Source organism: Giraffa tippelskirchi, chromosome 13 (genome assembly GCF_054371585.1).
Source record: "Giraffa tippelskirchi isolate mGirTip1 chromosome 13, T2T-mGirTip1v1.2.pri, whole genome shotgun sequence".
Lineage (NCBI taxonomy): Eukaryota > Metazoa > Chordata > Mammalia > Artiodactyla > Giraffidae > Giraffa > Giraffa tippelskirchi.
The window spans coordinates 9,663,074-9,686,398 of record NC_137287.1 but is presented as its reverse complement, the minus strand read 5'-3'; the positions used below and the strand labels follow the sequence as shown (position 1 = coordinate 9,686,398).

The window sequence follows — 23,325 nt, the reverse complement described above, 5'->3', positions numbered from 1 at the left end:
AATGAGGGGATCCTGAAATAGGGCAGTGGAGATGTGGAAGACATTTCTTTGGAGAAAGCTACAAAGCCCATTTGAAGATCAACTGGGTGAGGCAGAGAAACCAGTCAAGGATGATCCCAGATTGTTGGCTGGGGAGGGTCCCTTCAACTGACTTCCAATGGCAGCAGGAGCAGGCATGACAGAGGGGCAGACAGAAGTCCCCTCTGGTTCTTTTTAGGCAACTCACACCTGGCTCTTGGGACATCCCAAGGCCTGATTCCATATGAAATGCTCGAATCTCTTCATTCCCACGATCCTCTGGTTTCCCCATTTCCAATAGGATCAGAAGGTACATCTGACCAATGGGGAGAGCCTGCTCTCCCAAACCCCACGCCAAGAAAAGACGAACCCAGGGCTTCCCTGGTGACTCGGTGGTGAAGAATCCGCCTGCCAGTGCAGGAGACACAGGTTCGATCCCTGATCCAGGAAGATTCCACATGCTGCGGAGCAACTGAGTCCTTGCGCTACAACTGCTGTGCTCTGGAGCCCGGGAGCCCAACTATGGAGGCCTCGTGCTGTGATTACTGGGGCCGGAGTGCCCTGAAGCCCGTGCTCCAAACAAGAGAAACCACCACAATAAGAGGCCTGCGCTCTGCACCTGGAGAGCAGCCCCCGATCCCAGCAAGCAGAGAAAAGCCGGTGCAGCCGCGAAGCCCCAGCACAGCCAAAAGTAAATAAATTTGTTTTTAAAAAAGAAAGAAGAGACGAACCCTGTTAAGGTTTTTTTCTATTCTTTAAGTATCTTTTTTAGGAATTACAACATCAACGTATCAAGTACCCATAAAAGTACAGAGAATAATACAGAAATCACCCATAACCTCATTTCTCAGAGAGATTACTAATATTTGGGGATCTTCCCGTTCAACGTTTCTTCTATTTATACATATTTGCTTTATCTGATTAATTTGTAGCCTAAGCATTCGTCTAGGTCTCTCATATTTCCTGGAAAATATGCTTTGTTAAACGGCTGAAGAGACCCCAACGTGGGTGTACCTAAATTAAATTAATCCCTACCGTTAGACATTTAAGCCGTTTTCATGTGTGTGTATTTTGTTTTCTATTTGGTTTTGTTTCTGCTATGATAAAAACCTTGTGTCAAACATGCTTGCGTATAAATCTTGGGTGTTCTTTTCTAATTATTTCTTTAAGACAAATTTCTGAAATGATCCAAGGATTAAAAGATTCAAATATGTCCAAGATGGTTGGTGCTCATGACAAAGTTTCCCGACAAGAGTTTTGTCGGGTCCTCTTGCCGACTGTGAAGGAATACACATGGCCACATTTTTTTGCAGCCTAAAGTTTCTGGAAGACATTTACTGACTCTTTCTTGGGGGAAATTTGAACCTTTTTCCTTCCCCATACCCTGTGATTTATAACCAGCCTGAGCTGGCTCAGCTCCACCAACGTTGTCATCACACACTGTCAACCAAATGGAACAAAACCCTAGGGTCCTTGGGTCTCTGAGCAAACACCAGGGAACAGTGGCTGGACTCTCCCACTTCCAAAGGAACATGATGCTTTAATAACGCCTGAGAATGCTTTTGTGAAGTCCTGCTCCCCAGAACTTTCCCGTCAGATCCAGGGCCCAGCCAGCTTATGGCTTGGGCCTGTCTTTCCTGAAATACAATGACCAGCCAGCCAAGCTCCTGGCCATCTCCCCTGCAAGGCTCTCCCAAGCCCTGTGCAAGGACCATGCAGCATGCTAACCAACTGGTATCAAAGGAGCATGAAGAGTGTGCCTTGGCTGAGACCGTGGACCCCTGTCCAAGGGCTGGATGAGTTTCAGCTGGCTGTAGACACACCAGCCCTCTCCAGTCCCTTCTACACGATATTTGGAATATCCTTCTCAAAATTAGACTTGCTGCTTGGTGGCGGGGGGGGGGGGGGGGCCTGGGAGGGACGAGGTAGGATGATTTTAATCCCAAGCAAGTACAAATCACTGCAGAAGAGTCTAGTGCAGACCTGGAGAGAAGGGCTTCAAGCATGCTCAGAAACTGAGCCAGGGATTAGCCATCAAGGGAAGGCGCTGGCATGGGGAGGAGCCAGACCTTCTCGTGACAGGAACGCCCACCACTTTTTAGAGGTAACCCCAGAGGGGGTGGCTGGTAGACAATGGCACAACTAAGTGGAAGCAGGCAATGCATTAATGGTGGGGGTGGGGGAACATGGCTGTGTTCAGGATAAAAGGCCAAAGATAAGGGAAAGTGTCTTCATCACAAACTTTGGTCCAAGCCAGACAGACATAATAGTATTTCATTTTAGGAAGATCACTCTGTGCATTGAGAAGACTCGTAGGAGGCAAGACCTTGAGGCTGCAGGATGTTAGGAAGCTGCTGCAGCTGTCAAGGAGAGGGATGCTGAGGCCACATGAGGGATGAGTGAGGAGGTGGAGGGAAGAACTCAGGAGATATCACCAGGGTGGAACTGATAGAATTTGAAGACTACAGGACATTCCACTGGGGACAGCTAACACACTCCAATTTCCTCAACTGACAATGACCATCACAGGACCTGCCGCTAAGGGATTTTGTGGATCAAGTAATATGACATGTGTCAAGTGCTTAGAAAAGTGTCTGGAGGACTTGCCTGGTGGTCCAGTGGTTAAGAATCTGCCTTCCAACTCAGGGGATCCAGGTTTGATCCCTGGTCAGGAACTAAGATCCCACATTTTGTGGGGCAATTAAGCCCACGAGCCACAGCTAGAGAGCTTGTGTACCACAGTGAAGATCCCGCGTGCCACAGCTAAGACCCAATGCAGCCAAATAAAATAAATAAATATTACAAAAGAAAAGGAAAAGTGTCTGACTTTGTCTAACTCATTAAAGATGAGGTTCTAAAAAACTATTCACTATCACCAAGAGATGGAAACAACCTAAGTGCCCTTCGATAGATGAACAGATAAATAAGATATGCTATATACGTATATCTAATGGGACACTACTCAGACACAAAAATGAATTAAATAATGCCATTTGCAGCAACATGAAAGGACCTAGAGATTATCATACTAAGTGAAGCCAGAGAAAGACAAATATCATATAATAGTCACTAGAATGTGGAATCTAAAAATAATAGTACAAATGAACTCATTTACAAAGCAGAAACAAACTCCCAGACATGGAAAACAAACTTGTGGTTATGAAGTGGCAGGGTGGAGGGAATAAATCAGGAGTATGAGATTAACAGATACACACTACTATATATAAAATTAACAATGAGGATTTACTGTATAGTACAGGGAACTATATTCAATATCTTATAATAAACTGTAATGGAAAAGGATCAAAAAAAGAATCTAGATATATGCATATATATGTATAACCAAATCACTTTGCTGTACACCAGAAATTAACATAATACTGTAAATCAATCATACTTCAATCAAAAAAAAAAAGATTAGGTTCTACAACAAGTATGACTTATAACAAGATCGTGGTGGCGAGGGAGGCTTATGACGGAGGGGCTACATATATATATATACTTATGGCTGATTTGCATTGTTGTACAGCAGAAACCAACACAACATTGTAAAGCAATTATCCTCTAATTAAACACTTTAAAAAAATAAGATCATTATTTTGTAAGCCTGCAGGTCAAGGCCAAGAATCTAGAGGCAGGAATCACCATGTAGACGGTAGGTGAAACCATAGGAAAGCACAGAACCGCCCAAGACAAATGTGCACAGTGAGGAGACAGAGGAACAGGAACAGGAACATCCCACTGCTTGGTGGGATCTGTGGAAAAGAAGAGAGAGAGCAGCTCCAGTTGAACCAGGAGAGAATGTGTCACAGGAGCCAAGTAGGAAAAGCATACTGAGAAGAAGTTGCCTAGTGCAGCTGACGGATCAAGTAACTAAAAGATGGATCAGGGTCTATTGGGTTTAGCCACAAAGAGCTCTCTGGACAGGATCTTTCCAGTGGTGCAGGTGAGGTTTCAGTGAATGGAAAGAACAAGATGGAAGATGTTCATTGCATGCATGAGAAGTTGCTTCAGTCAGACTCTTTGCAACCCTAGGGACCATAGCCTGCCAGGTTCTTTCTGTCCATGGGACTCTCCAGACAACAATACTGGAGGGGGTTGCCATGCCCTCTTCCAGGGGATCTTCCCAACCCAGGGATCGAACCATGCAGCATCTCTTATGTCTCTTGCATTGGCAGGCAGGTTCTTTACCATTAGCGTCACCTGGGAAGATGTTCATTACCACGTTATATGTCATGGAGAAAAGGGGGACACAACCTAAGTGCCCAGCAGTAGGGGATTGTGTATATCATGGTATAACTATTCTGTACTTTCCTTCCTAGTATTATATAATGATCATTATAAAACAATTATTATATAGCAGAGTTATAAAATAGACATGGATTAACAGTGGACAAAGGAAGCCAAAAGACACGGGTGATGAAGTAATGTAAAAATACAGCTTTTTTCAAAGACATACGATGATATAAGGAAAAAAGCAAGCAAGTTTGAGAGATGTATTGAGACTGGAGTGTTCAAGAAAGGCAACAAAGATGACTCAAGGACTGGCAAACATAATGGAAAACAAGTAAGAATAGAATGTGATCCAAAACATTACATGGTGTAGAATGCAGCTTTCTGACTGTATCAGGGTAGTAATGGAAAAACCTAGGAAAGGCAAACTCTCATGAGGACTCTGTACTATAAATGCGTGCAATTTTCCACCAGCCAGAAAGCTCCATGAGGACTGGGGCCTCACTCTCCCGTTCTCTTTGGTATTCCTAGTAACTGGTGCGTGGTGGGCACACCTAAAGTCGAGTGAGAAAACATGGAAGACCGTGACAACGCAATGTGAAGTGGAACAAAAATCAAGATATATAAATACAGTATCTAAATTAGAATTGCGATCATTAAAAAGTGTGCACGGGTGGACATCGGGGCTGGGGGAAGGAGGGAGGATGAATTGGGAGAGAAGAACTGACATATACACATGTGTAAAATAGCTAGTGGAAAGCTGCTGTACAGCTCAGGGAGCTCAGCCAGGTGCTCTGTGGGTGACCTAGGGGGGTGGGAGGAAGGTCCAAGAGGGAGGGGGTATATATATATACACACACACAGAGTGGAGAAGGAACTGGCAACCCACTCCAATATTCTCGCCTGGAGAATCCCATGGACAGAGGAGCCTGGCAGCCCACAGTCCATAGGGTCGCAGAGAGTCGGACACGACTGAAACGACTAAGCATATACACACACATATAGTTGATTCACACTATACAGCAGCTGCTGCTGCTGCTAAGTCGCGTCAGTCACGTCTGACTCTGTGCGACCCCATAGACGGCAGCCTACCAGGCTCCCCCGTCCCTGGGATTCTCCAGGCAAGAACGCTGGAGTGGGGTGCCATTTCCTTCTCCAATGCATGAAAGTGAAAAGTGAAAGTGAAATCACTCAGTCGTCTCTTCACGACCCCATGGACTGCAGCCTACCAGGCTCCTCTGTCCGTGGGATTTTCCAGGCAAGAGTACTGGAGTGGGGTGCCATTGCCTTCTCCGTTGTACAGCAGAAACTAACACAATATTGTACAGCAATTATCCTCCAATTAAAATTAAACATTTTAGAAAAGAGTCATTAATGCATAAAAAATGTGCGTGGGATGAAAAAAAAGACAAAAAAAAACTTTAAGAGTGCATTATGGTGTGGGATTGTGAATGTGGACTTTTTTTCTTTTGTTCGTTTCCTCCATTTTCCATAGTGGTTTTATATTAACATTACTTTTATAATGTTAAAACATATGCAATGAAAGGGGAGGTGGAAAGAGAAAGAAGAGGGGAGGGGGGAGAGGTGGGCGAGAAGAAGAGGGCGGAGCCACCAACAAGTGTGCTCCGTGGAGTCAATGCTTTGGCTTAGACCCCAACCAGGCCACCCACAAGCTGTGTAACCTTGAGTGAGCTCCTTAACCACTCTGTGTCTCCGTGCCCTCATCTTCAAAACAGATAGAAAATGGATCTGACACGCTTCTGAGGAAGAAACCCAGCAAAACTGTGTTTGTCCATCCTTTCTCACCATGAGCTCCTGGGTCCCAGTCTGTACCATTAACACACTGACACTGTGGGGTTTGAATGATGCCAAATTCAGCCTGGAGCTCATTTCTTACAGAAATGTCCAGTCTAGGGAGGTCCCCCCTCCTCAAAAACTCTAGGAAGCCTTACTTGGCATCCTCAAGTCTGACCCAAAAGACCTGCTTTCAATATATATGATTTCCCTATGAAATAAGGAAAGCCAGGGATGACCCGGGTCTCCAGGAGCCACTGTTTCCTGGCAGAGGCAGAGGTGTGTGATCCTGCACCTGGCTGAGTTAGGTGTCCAGCTTTGACCTCCGAAAGCTGCACACATCAGCAAACAGTGGATGGGTTCTCCTTCCCAATACCCCATAACACCATCATTTTACAGCCAGCAAGCCTAAAACATCCTGACAGAGTCAGTTCAGCTTTCCCCGGCTACCCCACAGAGAAAAGCACAAAGGGACAGCCTGTCAAGGTCCAAAACAGCCCAGGAGGAAGTCGCACAGGGTGATTTCCCTGCACCACTAGTGGGTATCAGTGGTCGCCTCTTTGCCTCTCAAAGTCGTGGGGATGCGTGCTCCGAGACCCATGCTCCTTAGGCCTCTCCCAAAGGGAGTGGATCGAGGCAGGTTCTCCACCCATGGACTCAGTCCTGAACAACTCTCCTCGGCCTTCACACGTCACCCTGCCAACTCCCAGAAATCCCAGCCACCACCTCCAGCCCCTGCCCTTTCTTTTTTCTTCTCATCCTCCTGCTCCAACACATGGGCTGTGCTCCCAGAGCCCTTGGCTCCTCCCAGAGATGTCTCTGCTCTCGTGGGATGTGGGGACACACAGGGAGTTGATCCACCCAGATACCTTGTCCTTACAGAGCATGGGAACCCCCTGCTTGGGCATTACCAGCCCCTTCTGAAGGGTTCTCTCCCTGAGCACTCCAGTCAGATCCCCCGGCTGACCTTCTCTCCAACTCTCCTTTTGGACTTCATTCCTACTGTACAGGGGGCTTCTCTGGTGGCTCAGTGGTAAAGAACCCACCCTGCCAATGCAGGAGACGCAGGTTTGATCCCTGGGTTGGGAAGATCCCCTGGAGAAGGAAATGGCAACTCACTCCAGTATTCTTGCCTGGGAAATCCCATGGACAGAGGAGCCTGGGGGGCTACAGTCCATGGGGTCGCAAAAGAGTCAGAAAAAACTTAGCAACTAAACAACAAAACAACCTACCGGTCAGTGATCCCACATCACAGTCAGCAGCCTTGTTTCTGACACTGAATGTACTAGTGGGACTTCCATCAGATCCTCCTGACTCAGCATCAGGTGTTCAAGGCACTCAGGTGTTCAAGGTACCGGGGTCTGCACGTGGACTCTCTCGGGCAGGGGACGCTGCCTCAGTCCAAGCCTCAGCTGAGAGGTAACAGTCGGTAAACTCCCTTATCTTCCCTTTGGCTTTATTTTTAAAACTAACTTCTCATCTGACCTTGCTCTCCTTACGGAGTCTGTAAAAATAATCTTGGAAATGAGGTGTAAAAAACTTGGTGCCTGATACCATGCCAGGCTCTCAACTGCATGCATTATACACGCAACGAGCATCAGATCTTGAAAAGAGATGATCCTCAAAAGTTACAAAGGAAGAAACTGAGGTCCTGGGGAATCAAATGACTGATCCAAGACCACTCAGCCAAGAAGCAATAGATTTCCTGTTTCCAATTCACGTGTCCCGATTCCCGGCTGGCGATTTTTCTCCTGTGCCAAGCTACTCTGTAAAAATAAAGACTCAGGAGTAATGCGGTTTCTTCCCCAAGGCGGGGAGCCAAGCCAGGCAGCCCAGCTTCAGATCTAGGGCAGACATCTCTTTGAAGTGAGGGTAACACCTCAGGGAATAAAAGTCTGTCTGCTCAGAAGTGATCATGTGGGATTTGGGGCCCTCCTGTAGAACCCACTGGCCTCTTAGCTCAAGCAGTTAACATGTGCTCTGCTGTCTCATGGAGGGCTCTGAGATGAAACACAGCCGGCCGCCACACTTCCCAGCACAGCTGAAAACAGTCTGCGGGGGACTCTGGAGCGAGTCAGTCTCACTGGAGTGAAAAAAAGCAGATGTCAGCGAGTTAGCCAGCAGCCCCGGGAAACCCAAGCCCGGTTGCACTCAGCTCTGCCCTTGCAAATCATCCTCGGTCAAATTGCTCACTCACACAAGGCAGCCCCTTGGCTCCTGCCTCTCCTTCTGCCCCCAAGGCCAATCTGTGGCTTCCAAGCAAGCTGGAAAGCCGGAAAGAAACCCTCAAAGCTCCTCTGGGACCATGATCCAGGAAGTTTCCTGGCTTCAAGTCAAAGACTTATAGACTCATAGGACCTTTAAGCTTGCAGGGACCATCAGGGGGCATCTTACAGATGAGAAGACTAAGACGGTGACTCAGGAAGTTGGCTTTGAGGCTTTGACAATGGCTTTCACCAAAGCTAACGTTGGCAAAACTCAGATCCCAGTGAGGCTTGTGTCAACCTTCTGTAAGGGCCAGGGATGAGTGCACAGAAAAGATGGGTGTATGGATGGGTGGATGAATGGGTGAGTGAATGGATGGATTGATGGATGGATGGGTGGATGGATGGATGGGTGGACGGACAGACGGGGGATAGGTGGGAGGATGGATGGATGGATGGATGGATGTTGTGATGGATGAATGCAGGGATAATTGGATGAGTAAATGGATGGGTGAGTAAGTGGATGGATGGATGGATTGACAGAAGAGGGGAGAAAGAGACAGAAGTAAAGAGACAGACCGAAGCAAAGGTGGGAGAGAGGGACAGAGACAGGAAACGAGGGAGGAACAGACCAGGGCATTCACCTAAGAATCTCTGACCCGTGGGAAATAGTCTCAGCTCCTGGGTGATCTCCACTATGGCTCTTTCCACCTTGTCTCCCAGGGCAAAGGTGTTACAAAGGCCTGGGCTGACCTGTCCTCATTGGTCGCCTCCCTGAGCCACCAGTGTCAGAGCCCAGGACCTCTTACCACCTCACCCTGCACCTAGGAATTGCCTTGGCAATGGCCCACACCAGGAGGAGTCTTCCTTGTGATATCCCCTTGTCTTTGAATTTTCTAGAGATCACTTTCCAAACAGACCTACTCTTTCTCATGCATCTCCAAGGTGATGCCAACTTGACCATGTCAGCCAAGGCCAGGCCTCTCTGAAGTTCTTCCCCCTCCCTATCCACTGCCACCATCCCAGAGCAAGGCTTATCAGAAGGTGCTCACTCCCTGTAGGTCAGAGTGACAGCCTGGCATCAGGGACAGGTCCATGGTATCTGACCCTGACCCTCTTATTTACCAGCAGGGTAATTTGGTGGGGGGGGGGAAGCGATTCCTCACCTACTAATAAGGGGTGTGATAACCAGTGTTGTTGGGTCCCTTTGGGACCCTGTGTTATCTGTCCTGGGCTGTTTTCCTGGGATCCAATCACCTGGGATCATTTAGATTCCTCTTCTCAAAGCCATTCTTTTTTCTTTGGTCACTGGCCTTAAAGGGTACAGGAAAAGAGTGGAGGTGAGAAGTTCTCTCAAAAGCCACTGATTACTGACAAGGATGGGGTGCAGGAGAGAGGGGAGCCCAGCATGACTGCCAAGGTTGCTTCTGTCTTACTGTATCTCACTGTTCGCTGAACCCAGGGGAGACAAGGCTCGAGCGGAGAAGCTGGAAGAAGATGTAAGAAGCCATAGGAATTGCACACAGGCTCTATTTACAACAGCAAGGCAGACCTGCTTCACTCTCGTGGTTGACTCAGCAGACACATGGCCATAAGGCAGCCTCAGGGGCTTCTCAGGTGGTGCTTATGTAGGGCATTGTGCGTGCACAGCTACAAATGATCTTAGCTGTTCCATAGCCATGTATTACAAAACGTGGGGCAAGAGCGAGAGGCCATGGGGGTGAGAGAGCCTGACCACCACCATCTTGGCTAATCTGCTCTTTCCCTACAGCTTCTCAAAGGTTTAGTGCCATTTTTCAAGAGTATCCAGAAGGATGATCAAGCTCTGAAGATGCAGAAGGAACATCCACGTGACCTTGCTGCAAAGCATCTGCCCTTTCTCAGACCCCTCCCTCAGGTTTGCTTCTGGTTCCCTAAACCCCTAATCCAATCATCCCCCTACCCTACCCCTAGCCACTCATTCTAGGGGTGCCTAGCTGACAACCATCACTCACTCAGGCTTCCATATACTCCTGCTCTACCTGGCTTCACAGAGGCCAATGAGGCTTCAAGCATCCTGACTTTCAGGGGTGGGGGACAGATGGAGGAATGGGACAGGAACACAGCTTAGGGGACCCAGGCATTTCAGCTGCAGCTGCCTCTGCGTCCGTCCACACAGAAAGCCAGCTTCAGGATCTGCACTTGAACACCTGAAAGCTCCAAGACAGAACAGGAAGATAGAAGACACGGTTCTCAAATTATACAGGTACATCAGTATCGCCTGGACCAGCAGTCCACAGCCCTTTGGGCACCAGGGATCGGTTTCGTGGAAGACAATCTTTTCATGGACAGGGACAGAGGGGATGGCTTCAGGATGATTCAAGCGCGTGACATGTACTGTGCACTTTATTTCTATTATGGCATCAGCTCCACCTCAAATCATCAGTCATTAGATCCCAGAGGTTAGGGACCCCTGTCCTGGAGACCTCTAGCCTGGAGAATTTCATGGACAGAAGAGCCTCGAGGGCTCCATAAGGCAGCAAAGAGTAGGACACAACTGAAGCAACTTAGCCACGCACGACTTAGCACTCACATGCACACACAACCTGGAGGACTGTTGAAGCTCAGAACGCCGCCCCCACCGCCACCCCCAGAGTTCCTGACTCAGTAGGTCTGTGGGTAGAGCCCAAGAATTCGCATCTCTAACAAATTCCAGATGCCCTGAAGCTCCCAGCACTTAAAGAAAAGAGCGAGAGAAAGGATGGTTGCCCAGGGTGGGGAGTGCTGGCTCCAGTTTCAGGGAGAATGAACACCCCATCTTGTTCATTGTTCTCTCCCCAGCACCAGACCCAGAGTAAGTCTTCAATGAAGATTTGTTGGACTGACAACCCTAAATCAGAAAATAAAGGCCCCAAAGCCCAAGGCCAACCTCCTCTCTTTTCGGGTGGAGAAGGCAGCGCTGAGACAGACGGCCAGTTCCTTCCCCTATTCACACTGTTCAGCTCCCTTCCCGGGGTGCAACTTGAAGGATATACAGACCCCCACCACATCCCTTCCTCCAGCCTCTCCCCCTGAGCTGGGAGCTGCCTCATTGACATGCAGCCCACACAGCTGCAGGGCTCACTTCTGGATCACTGAGAAATGGGTCCGATTTGAAAATGTCAGGATCTCGTTAGCAATTCCAATGGCCACCGCGGTAATTACGCCCTTTCATGTTCCAGCGTGTTCCACAGCATCAGAACTGACACAAACACCTGGTTTTATAATATCACCGCCTGGAAATAAATGTCCAAAATGATATGAAAATGTACTAGGAAGAGATTAATAACTGTTCTTCCAGGAAGAAAGATAGCCCTTTTCAACCAGTATATTATATATTTTTTCCTCTTAAAAAAGCCTCTCTGATAGCATCTCTCCTTGAGGGGAAGTGAATTATATTATCACTCACAGGCCAGTAATCAGTTCTGTCAGCTGCAGGGCTGAGCTGCTGAAGGCAGGAGGGGGGCAGGAGGCCTCAGAGGGAGGCCATTCCAAGGGGCAAGCCCTGGAAGCAACACCTCTTTGCCCCCACCCCACTCCCAACCCAGAGTTTTTCTTCTCAGAGCAGACAGAATCTTCATCTGCTGATGGATGAGCATCTTGTTAACAAAGCAGGGAGGTCGGATAGGGGCAAAATGGCATCTGCTTACCTGGAAAGACCCTGTCTGGCCACCTGGAAGAGATACCTTGTCCATCCCAGCAAGGACTGTCTCTTGTAAGGCTCAGTCCAGGGGCAGGAGCTAAGAGAGGCTAGCCCAAGGATGGGCCCAAAGAGCATTTCCTGAGCCCCCTGCTTCAAGTTCTCGTGGTCCAGCTGAGCAGGCAGAAAAGACAGGTCTGCACTTCCCCTGCCCCGTCTCCTTTCTCATGTTTAAAAGGATGTGAGCTCAGCGCAAAACCCTGTCCCTAGAACTTACAACCAAGAACACTCTACCCAGCAAGACTCTCATTCAGATTTGATGGAGCAATCAAAAGCTCTCTAGACAAGCAGAAGTTAAGAAAATTCAGCACCACCAGACCAGCTTTACAACAAATGCTGAAGGAATGACTCGAAGCAGGAAACACAGGAGAAGGAAAAGACCTACAGAAAATAAACCCAAAACAATTAAGAAAATGGTAATAGAACCAAACATATCAATCGTTACCTTTAATGTAAATGAATTAAATGCACCAAAGGAAAGACATAGACTGGCTGGGTGGATGAAAACATGCATGTACGCTCTTCCACTTAACACATCACTCTGCTTGACCCCCCAAACTGTATGTAATTATTTTATATTGTTACATTAATAATGTTCCCATTATGGTTTGCAATTGTAATTATCTTTTGTTTTTTGCCTGGCTATTGATTGTGAAAAGTAATAAACATCTTTTACTATTGTGATAAAAAAAAAAACCCTCCCTGTGTGGTGGAGCCCCTCAAGTCACCCCCCACCACGCCTCTCTCCTGCCCCTCCCCCACTGCCAAACTCAGCCAGGGACCCCCCCACCCCTTCCGTCCATCCAGTCAGCCCTTCCTTTGCCATCAATCTCCCTAGCCCCACTCTCAGCGTGCACTTCCGCCTCATCCTGGATCACTCTGATGCTCTCTCTCTCTCCAAGTCTTGGCCTGAAGCTTTCAGTTGGATACTGGTCCATCACCTGCCTTGACTTGTTTAAGAGGCATGTTTACTTTTGGTCCCAATCAAAGAAGAGCAGAAAGCAAGGTTTCCCTTCTTTCCTGCTCCCCTGGGGGCACAGCACGCTGCTGAGCAGAAATCCTGGCTACCAGGCTTGGCACCTCTCCCCAGCTGGGACACCTGCTGTGTTATTGATGGACAGGGCGGATCTGCCTGCTCTGTTCAGCCAGGCAGGAAATGTTCAATGAACAAATGAATCCTTCTTTTTCAACAACAACAAAAAAGAAAAGACAGGTCTGCCACACACCCGGAGAAGGCAATGGCACCCCACTCCAGTACTCTTGCCTGGAAAATCCCATGGACGGAGGAGCCTGGTAGGCTGCAGTCCCTGGGGTCGCTAAGAGTCGGACACGACTGAGTGACTTCACTTTCACTTTTCCCATTCATGCACTGGAGAAGGAAATGGCAACCCACTCCAGTATTCTTGCCTGGAGAATCCCAGGGATGGCGGAACCTGGTGGGCTGCCATCTATGGGGTCGCACAGAGTCAGACACGACTGAAGCGACTTAGCAGTAGCAGCAGCAGCCACACACCCAGGAGGGGCTGGGTGTTTTAGGTGCATTTCCTCATTTAATTATCTCAAAGTCTTAGGAGGTTTTGAGATAATTATCCCCATTTTATTGACAAGGAAATCGAGGCACCGTGATAATAATAGCATCTCCAGCCTTGACCTTAGCTGTCTCGTTTATACACCGATCTCTCGCCTTCTCTATACTGCCTTAGTCTACCCTCAGCAAATACTCAAGTCATTCTGACTCCAGAACTTGCTACCTCTGCTCCTGAATTGCATAGATGCCCCTGCTGTCCCCATTACCAAAGACCCAGTAGAGAGGAGGATAAGACTGACATTTGGTCAAGTCCTTGGAGCCCTATTAGGAGGGGGATACTGGACAGCTTGGGCTCCCAGGTGACGCTAATGGTAAAGAACCTGTCTGCTAATGCAGGAGATGTAAGAGATGTGGGTTCAATCCCTGGGTCAGAAAGATCCCCTGGAGGAGGGCATGGCAACCCACTCCAGTATTCTTGCCTGGAGAATCCCATGGACAGAGGAGCTTGGTGGGCTACAGTCCATAGTGTCGCAGAGAGTCAGATACGACTGAAGTGACTTAGCATTGCACACACCTGTTGGACAGCTTGAAATCCCAGTTGCAAAACTCCCCAGTGATGGAGGAGCAGAGTGGAGAGAACACCCAATGTTAAATATCAATATTTTAGGGATGGTGCCTGGAGAAGCCTTGACTCTCTCTATCAAGGCTGGGGAGAGCCAAGGTGCACAGGCAGACCCTGTGACACCCTGTGCCCTGTCTTCAGGTTCTGTAACTCCAGGCAAGGCCTCCCAGCAGCTCCTCAGAAGAAGCACCTGCCCCCACCCCAGACCTCAGAACAGGTAATGGGCACCGAAGGTCAGAGAGGTGTTGCCCAGCGCCCAGGCACTTGGCCACATTTTCCCTGCAGGAGTGGGACATGCGATGGAGAGGTGAGAAACAGCGCTGATCAGAGCATCCTTTCTAAAGCAAACCAGTGATCTTCAAAAGATGGGAATCGGCAAGATTAATGAGGCCGATTACTGCCAGCTGCTAAAAGGAACTTGAAGGCTTTCGATGTCAGTACATTTATGATGACAGAGTAATTAGAGCTAATTAAGAAAAAATGAAGCTGAGAACAGTGCAGTCGGCTCATACTGGCTGAGACTCAAGGTGCCTCAGACTCTCTCCAGAGCCCCCAGAAATGCTCTCGGGGGAGCAGCCTACAGCCAGTGGCCCCCTCTGTTTGCCTTCTAGAAGTACAGGATCAACTGAGCGGGCACAGAGCTGTGGGTGAGGTCCCCTTGGGCTGGCTTGACCAAGACAACAAGTTTGATAGGATGCACTGAGGAGAAGGAGGCCCAGTTTAATCCAACATGAAGACCATCTTGTCTAGGTGAAAACCAATAACTGTTTCGAAGAATTTCTCTTTCCACCAGATGTATGGGGGACACACAAGGTTAGCTAAGAAAGAGAGCCCTCATGGGACTTTCCTGGGGGTCCAGTGGTTAAGAATCCACCTTGCAATGCAGGGGATGTGGGTTTGATCCCGGGTCTGGGAACTAAGGAGGAGGGAATGGCAACCCACTGCAGTATTCCTGTCTGGGAAATCCCAGTACAGAGGGCTATAGCGGGGTTGCAAAGAGTCGGACACGACTGGGTGACTGAGCACTGGGAACTAAGATCCCATGTGCCGTGGGCGAGTAGCCCCACACGCTGCAACTTCTGAGCCCACGTGCCACAGCTAGAGAGTCTGTGCGTCACAAGGAAACATCCCACATGTCTCAACGAAGATCCCACATGCTGCAACTAAGACCCGATGCAGCCAAATAAATTAAAAAAAAAAAAGAGGGGGGAGAAAAGAAAGAGAGTCCTCAGTCAGATTTTGTCCCACCAAGACTGACAGAGAAGCGTCATCATCCTCAGAAGACAACGTAACCCCAGGCATAAAGAGATGCAGTAGCTGGCTAGCAATCGTGGTCACATGACAAGCTTTTCTATCTGTTAGGTGGGCTGTCCGGAACCAGCAACCCCCCTTCACTCCAGTTTCTATCTGCAGCCAGAGACACAGATTTGCAAGGAGGCCAACGGGACTGGGCTGAGCTGGTGGTCTGGAACAGAAAAGAGGTAACTGCTTTCCCCGGAGATTCAAGATGCAGGAAAGCAGATGGCCTGACCACTCAGGGAGGCTCGTGACCCTTGAGGTGTCTGCTGTCCTCTACCCTGATCTTCCCAGGGTCGTATGGGAAAGCTCTTCCCGTGGCCTTATTCACAGGCTGGCATAGGGGACACTGACCTAAGATTAGGGAAGGGAGTTCCCCGGGGGGCTAGAGGTTATGATTCAGCCCTTTCACTGCAGAGACCCGGCTTTGATCCCCAGTGGAAGAATTATCCCACAGGCTTTGCAGTGTAGCCAAAACACAGAAATAAATAAACAAATAAATTAGAAATGCTAAAAAAAGAAGAAGAAAGACTTAGGGGAGCCCTGCAGAGCTCCCAGATGCCCCACCCACCATCAATCAGCTTTGTGATTCCCCAAAGCTTGCTACCAAGAAATGAACCCTTTACTCTAGCTGGAGCAACCTAGACTAAAATGCAAAGCCTAGGAATTCCCTGGTGACTCAGGGGTTAGAACTCCAAGCTTTCACTGCCAAAGGCCTGGGTTCAATCTCTAGTTGGGGAACTAAGATCCCACAAGCCGTGTGGCGAGGCCAAAAAATAAAAATAAACTGTTTTTTAAAATAAAGAATAAAATAAAATGCAATTCCCCTCTGGCATGAAGCATGAGAACCAAAATTCTAACTCAAATGTAAATGGTTGCTACACCCCCATCCAGCCGACATGCAGTAAACCCAGTCCCTGGGTCCTGCCACATAGCATTCATCCCCCCATCACGGCAGGCGCCAGGAGGGGACCAGGAACAGGGTAGAGTTCAACAGGGCTGAAAGTGGGGCAGATTTTCATCACAACCAAAATTAAAACAAAGAGTAAATTCCAAAGAACCACTCCACCAGATGGAAGTAATATGCGCCTCTCAACCACTTAGTTATGGTCTGCCTTTGTGCTCAGACCTCTTTAGGCAAGAGCAGAGTAAAAAATAAACACAAGTTCATAAACACAAAAGGCAGATTCTTTTCCAACAGACTGAGGAAACCAAAGCACATGCGCTAATCCCACTGCTCACCCTTACCAGCTGCTTCCAGGGCAGGTCCCTCTGCCTCCCTGGGCCAATCATTCATCTGTAAAGTGGCAGAGCGTATGATCTGAGGTTCCATCCACCTCCATGAGTCCACGGAGCTGCATCCATCTCTAATTCTCAAGGATTTTAGCTTAAGTGGAATCACGGGGTGGGGGGTGAAGGAATTCTGCAAGAACCAATAGATATATTTCTTGGCTAAAAAAGAACCGTTTATTCTGGAAACTGAACTACATCCCTGATGTGGGCATTAAATCAAGCAGCATTCTGATAGCGCATGTTCAAGGGCCACATGAGACATGCGAGTCCAATTAAAATATTTAAGCTCGTTTTCCTTCTTCAGAGAATCGCAAAAGCTAACTATATACACATGTCTGGCATTTTCTGAAGCTCATGAGGGCTTTGTATGAGTTATTTGGGGTTTTGAATTGTATTGGATCAATACCAGGTGTGGGTGGCGAATGAAAAAAATTTTTAAAAAAGAAAAAGCTGGTGTACTATTCTTTCCTTATGGTTTCTGTGCTCTCTTTATTTCTTCGGCCACTTTAAGTATGTAGGACTTGTTCTGTAGTTTCTTTCAGCCTATTGCTCTGTTACTTCAAGAGTTCTTGTTTTCATGATCAGAGTTAGAGAGCTTTATTGCGTATCAAGTTTGATGCTTTATCTACATGATACCAGGGTAGGAAACCAGGAATGCTATTGAATAATGAGTTGCTGGGCTCTCCAGGAAAATTGTGATAAGGACCATGCATGAGACGAACTACCTTAAAGTTTACAACTCTTCTATTTCAGAAGATTGTCCTGAGTAAGGAGACCAAAATAATGTATACATGAGTTAAAGACTGGATCTTCTGCCAGCTAACGAGTTTATCAGTAGCAGGAATATATCTGTTAAGGGACAGTCTGAGCTGCTGTAACAAAATAAACCCCAAAACACAATGGCCTCAAAAACACTGAATCACATTTCTTACTTAATAATCCAGAGAAGTCATCCCAGGACTAGGAGGGCAGCGCTGCCATCCTCAACATAACCATCCCAATCTGGATCCAAAATGGCTGCTTCAGCTCCTGCCATTACATCTGCCTCCTAACATCAGGGTGGGAGAAGAACAAGACAAGGTCGTGCTTTTTTTTTTTTTTTAAGATTATATGATAAAGATTGCTAGCCATCCACCAAAATCTGTGGTCCTTTCTTTGGTAGGTTATGGCCATGTTGAAAAAATTCTTGCCAATAGAATGAAAGCAGAAGTGGAGGATTAGGAGAAAGGACCTTATGGGCCACTTAGAGACACAACCTGCATTAATTGTTTCCCATTGTGTTGGTGGGCCCAGACCACCTGACCTGCCTCCTGAGAAGTCTGTATGCAGGTCAAGAAATAAAAGTTAGAAACAGACATGGAACAAGAGACTGGTTCCAAATTGGGAAAGGAGTACATCAAGGCTGTACATTGTCACCCTGCTTATTTAACTTATATGCAGAGTACATCATGCAAAATGCTGGGCTGGCTGAACCACAAGCTGGAATCAAGATTGCCAGGAGAAATATCAATAACCTTGCAGATGACACCACCATTATGGCAGAAAGCGAAGAGGAACTGAAGAGCCTCTTGATGAAAGTGAAAGAGGAGAGTGAAAAAGCTGGCTTAAAACTCAGCATTCAAAAAATGAAGATCATGGTATCCAGCCCCATCACTCCATGGCAAATAGATGGAGAAGCAATGGAAACAGTGACAGACTATTTTCTTGGGCTCCAAAATCACTGCAGATGGTGACTGCAGCCATGAAATTAAAAGACTGCTTGCTCTTTGGAAGAAAAGCTATGACCAACCTAGACATCATACTAAAAAGCAGAGACATTACTTTGCCAACAAAGGTCCGTCTAGTCAAAGCTATGGTTTTTCCAGTGGTCATGTATGGATGTGAGAGTTGGACTATAAAGGAAACTGAGCACCAAAGAATTGGTGCCCAAAGAATTGCTTTTGAACTGTGGTGTTGGACAAGACTCTTGAGAGTCCCCTGGACAGCAAGGAGATCCAACCAGTCCATCCTAAAGGAGATCAGTCCTGAATATTCATTGGAAGGACTGATGCTGAAGCTGGAGCTCCAATACTTTGGCCACCTGATGGAAAGAACCGACTCATTGGAAAAGACCCTGACATTGGGAAAGATTGAGGACAGAAGGAGAAGGGGACGACATCCCCTTGGTTGGGTGGCATCACTGACTCAATGGCCATGAGTTTGAGTAAGCTCTGGGAGTTGGTGATGGACAGGGAAGCCTGGCGTGCTGCAGCCCATCGGGTCGCAAAGAATCGGACATGACTGAGCAACTGAACTGAACTGATGTTGGTGGGAACTCAGTCACATGGCCCCACCTACCTGTAAGGGAGGCTGGGAAATGTAGTCTACTTGTGTGCCCTGCCACTCCCTCTACCTCTGTCACTCAAATGTCCCCCATGTGAAAAGAAAGGGAACCACTGCTTGGGGTGCACGTGCCATGAATCAGTAGCTGTGCTAGGTCATTTGTATCAGTAGATATTAACTTTGTTAATTCTGTGTGGTAAGAACAATTCTACCTTGTAAATGAGGCTCACAGAGTTAAAGAAATCTGTCCAAAGTCACAGAGCTAAGCAGAGCTGAATTATGGTGACACAGCCCTGCAATGTCTCAGGATGTCTCTGGGTTCTTCCTACTCACAGCACCTTTGTCTACACCATAGAAGGGGCCTTGACCCTCCACACTGACTCACACACTGTCTGATGGGGTCTGGGGCCACCGCTGATAACACAAAAAGTGTGTGTGTCAGGCGGTCAGTCATGTCCAACTCTTTGCAACCCCATGGACTGTAGCCCGCCAGCTTCCTCTGTCTATGGGGATTCTCCAGGCAAGAACACTGGAGTGGGTTGCCATGCCCTCTTCCAGGGAATCGTCCCAACCCAGGGATTGAACCCAGGTCTCCCACACTGCAAGCAGAGTCTTTACCATCTGAGTCACCAGGGGAGTCCATAAAAGTACTCCCTTTGAAAACATCTGCTCTCCATATGAAGTCAGGAAAGTGATCCAGGAAGGGCTTCTAGCTTTCTGAGTGACTGCCTGCAGGAGACCATGAACTTGGGCTTGTCATGACAAAGGTCTGGAGGGGAAGGTGACAGAGATGAGTTGTGTTTACAATGGCAGGATGATGGGGATAGAGGTGGTGAGACCAGTCTCACCCACAGGTACTAAAACCATCCCTTCCTTATCTCAACCCATGTCCACACACATGCAGACACACCCCCACCTCTTCTGCTGAGCCCTGGGACTGCCATGGAACATTCCACGGAGGTGTGATGAATTTTGGGCTGCATGAAAAGATCATCTGCCTGATTTTAAGAGGTGTGTAACTTATTTTGGCATCACTTAAGACTCCTTCCTGAAGCCTGAGATGAGAAAGCATGAAATGAGATCATTCATTCAGTAGTTTGATTAGGAAGTATCATAGAAGAGCACAGACTCTGGAGAGAGACTGAGTTCAAAACACAAATTCTCAGATGTGTGTTTGCCTGATCTAGGGAACTTGAGGCTCGTTCTCTGGGTCGGGGGCAGGTTTACCTTCCCTGGACACATCACTGCCTGCCTAAATGTGGAACAAAACTGGGACCTGTAAGTGCAAAAGAAGAGGGTAGTGTTACTGACGGCTTCCCTTGTAGCTCAGTCGGTAAAGAATCTGCCTGCAGTGCAGGAGACCTGGGTTCGATCCTTGGGTTGGGAAGATCCCCTGGAGAAGGAAATGGCAACCCACTCCAGTATCCTTGCCTGGAAAATCTCATGGACAGAGGAGCCTGGTGGGCTGCAATCCATGGGGTCGAAAAACAACTGAGTGACTAACACTAACACTTAGTGTTACTGAAAGGTGGGGTCCGGGCTGCTCGACATTCAAAAGCCAATAAAGAGGCCAAGTTGGGGGAAAGGAAAGTTTGCTTTATTTTGAATGCCAGCAACTGGACAAGGCAGACCCCTGTCCAAAGATCAACTCCGCTGCCCCGGACAAGCAGTGGGCAAGAGCTTTTATAGACAGAGGGAGGGGGCCACATGCAGAAACAGTACAGTCAGCTCTGTACTGTACAATACAATACTGTACTGTACAATCATCTTCACGTTGGTCATCAGTGGTCTGACCAACGTCATCTTGGTTGTTTTAGGTACCGCTACTCTTCGGTTCCAGGGTCAGTTTTGTCTCCATTTCTTTGAGGCCAGTTCTCAGAATTGTGGCAGCCTGTGTCTACACAGTCTGATTGATCATCTTGAAGTTAACTTTTCCCACCTAGTGGGGGTTTTAGTATCTATAAGACAGCTCACAGGATATGGCTCAGAGTATTATCTATATCCCTTGAGAAGGAAATTAAGGTCCTTGACTATGCTTCATGACTACAGTATTATCATTTGGTCTCCTTTGACTGTTTTCCTTTGTTTCTGCATTTCTCATTTCTCTGATTAAACTCATTCTTTGGCTAAAGTTTTTTCCACAGGCAAAAGGCAGGCTGAGGACATGGGGGCAAGGACGCTAGGGTGCTGCACTGTTTCAGCAGGAATGGCTGCGGAGGGAGCCACACCCTGGCGTGGATTGTTCCTGCCTGGGACTAACGCCACAGGGTCACAAAGAGTCGGACACTACTGAGCGCACATGCGTTGCACCACACCCATAAAGTAAAATTTACCATTTTAACTAAGTGTACGATACAATGGATTTAAGTACATTCTCAAAATGGTCTCAGTTTTTAAAAGGCCAAGAGGATTTTCTGGGAGATCCCAACTAGGCATGAAAGGAAAATGGAGGATAAAAGCAAATGCTTCTGCTAGGTGGTAGTTAAGATTGGTGCTAATCATGGTCTTAGGATGGGTGTTAATTATCCGGAAGGGGATGGCACGGTACAGAGGCCAGAGCACAGCTTCAGGACAGACATTAAAAGGCCTGTGGTCGAGGGACTTCCCTGGTGGTCCAGTGGCTAAGACTCCATGCTCCCAATTCAGGGGGCCCCGGTTCGATCCCTGGCCCAGGAACTAGACCCCACATGCCTCAGCTAAAGACCCCGCATGACGCCACAAAAACTGAAAATCTTGTGTGCCACAACTAAGACACAGCACAGCCAAATAAATTAAATAAATATTAAAAAAAAAAAAAAAAGCCTGTGGTCTCTGATCTCAATCTGTCCAATGCTCAGCTCCTCATGGCAGGGCCAAGGAGAGAGATACATGGTGAAAACACCATCATTTCTTCATTTAGAGACAAAACCCACCTCTGGGCACAGCCAGACCCCTCTAAACATACTATCATGTTCACCAGCTGACAGCGATGCCTGAAACACCACCAATCAAGTTCCACGCACAGTGACTCATTACAGGGAGGTCAGCCAGGCATGCCCTTGTGTGTTCCTAACCAAAACCCTTCTCCCTCCAGCAGGTTTATCCTGCAGTGGGCTGCTAATATATAACTTCTTTTCTTCTCACGCCGCCTTCTGTAAAGCACACTCCCTTCTGAACTGAGCACACAGTAGGCACACGGGAGGGACCTGTGGCTTCATAAAGGACAAAGGACCAGGCTGGGAGAATAGCAGGACACAAACAAAAGCCTCTGCCACCATCTCTCCCAGCTCAGATAAGCCTAACAAGTCTTCAAGCTTCAGAAAAAGAAATCTTTAACCCAATTATGTCAAACCCCACTGGATACATTTGATCCGGGAAAAATATCATCTCTGGCAATCATAAAGAATATTAAGGTATTAGCAGCCGTCGTTTTAGAATTGCACTGGAAGGGGAGCTAGAAATAATTGCACATCAGTTGCTCAAAAATCAGCAGTAAAAGAAATTTACATTAGTGTATAAATTACCCTCCCAGCAATATAAATTAGGGTTTTATACCTCCTAATGACAACAGTACGGGCCCTGGCTGTGCTAAGTAGAGATTTCTTGAAGGAAGGAGCGGCCGCATTCTGAATCCAGCAGGCACCTGGGCCTCAGTGCTGAGCTGGGGAGCAGAAGTGATTTGAATCTGATGGTCACCCGCCTGGAAGCGGGCCCTGCTGGAAGATTCTCCAGTCAGCAGAGCACCTGGGGAGGCCGGCAAACCCGGAACAGGTCCTGCGGTGAACAAAAGTAATTTGCCTCCCTCTCCCCCAACAGCACACACGCCCCCCCCCCCAACTAACCATCCCTTGGAAACAGAAGGCTCTGGATTTACTTGGAAAGCTGTTATGTTATCAACACTTTTGTTAAGAACATTTGGTGGCTTGAGCTGCAATTCTTCAGCGTAAGCAGTTGAAAGGCATGACAGTCTTTGTGGGAAGGGCCAGCAGAAAACCCCTAGAAACCCCTTACTGTCAGGAGGCTGAGGTCCAGGGAAGTAAGGAGAGTGGATGGGCTGGGGTGAATGGAGGGTTCTTCCTGTGGCGGGTGACAGAAGCCAAAGGGCACGTCATTTCACAGGGCAGACGGCCAGAGCATGAAGAGCAGCCCCTGGCTGCATGGATAGAAGACTCGGGCTCAAATAATGGAGCCGGAATTCCATCATCTATCTGTCGTCTCCCTATTATCTATTTATTTTTCAGGTCTGCATGCCTCGCGCAGTTGCCTGCTTTCTCTCCTACTATGTAGACTAACCTTTCCGGTTCAGCCAACCAAGATG

General features: G+C 47.8%; 2 long non-coding RNA genes across 2 annotated transcripts in view; both read right to left on the bottom strand.

Moving 5' to 3' along the window:
- LOC145532589 (uncharacterized) overlaps positions 1-23,325 on the bottom strand; it is a 571,872-nt gene that overhangs the window by 438,757 nt on the left and 109,790 nt on the right. The gene's annotated exons all lie outside the window — the stretch shown is intronic.
- Positions 7,488-23,297, bottom strand: LOC145532607 (uncharacterized). The gene is made up of 3 exons (XR_014073425.1): positions 22,882-23,297; positions 22,563-22,781; positions 7,488-8,128 (listed from the first exon to the last, which is right to left on the bottom strand). It is a non-coding gene; the product is annotated as an uncharacterized LOC145532607 (long non-coding RNA).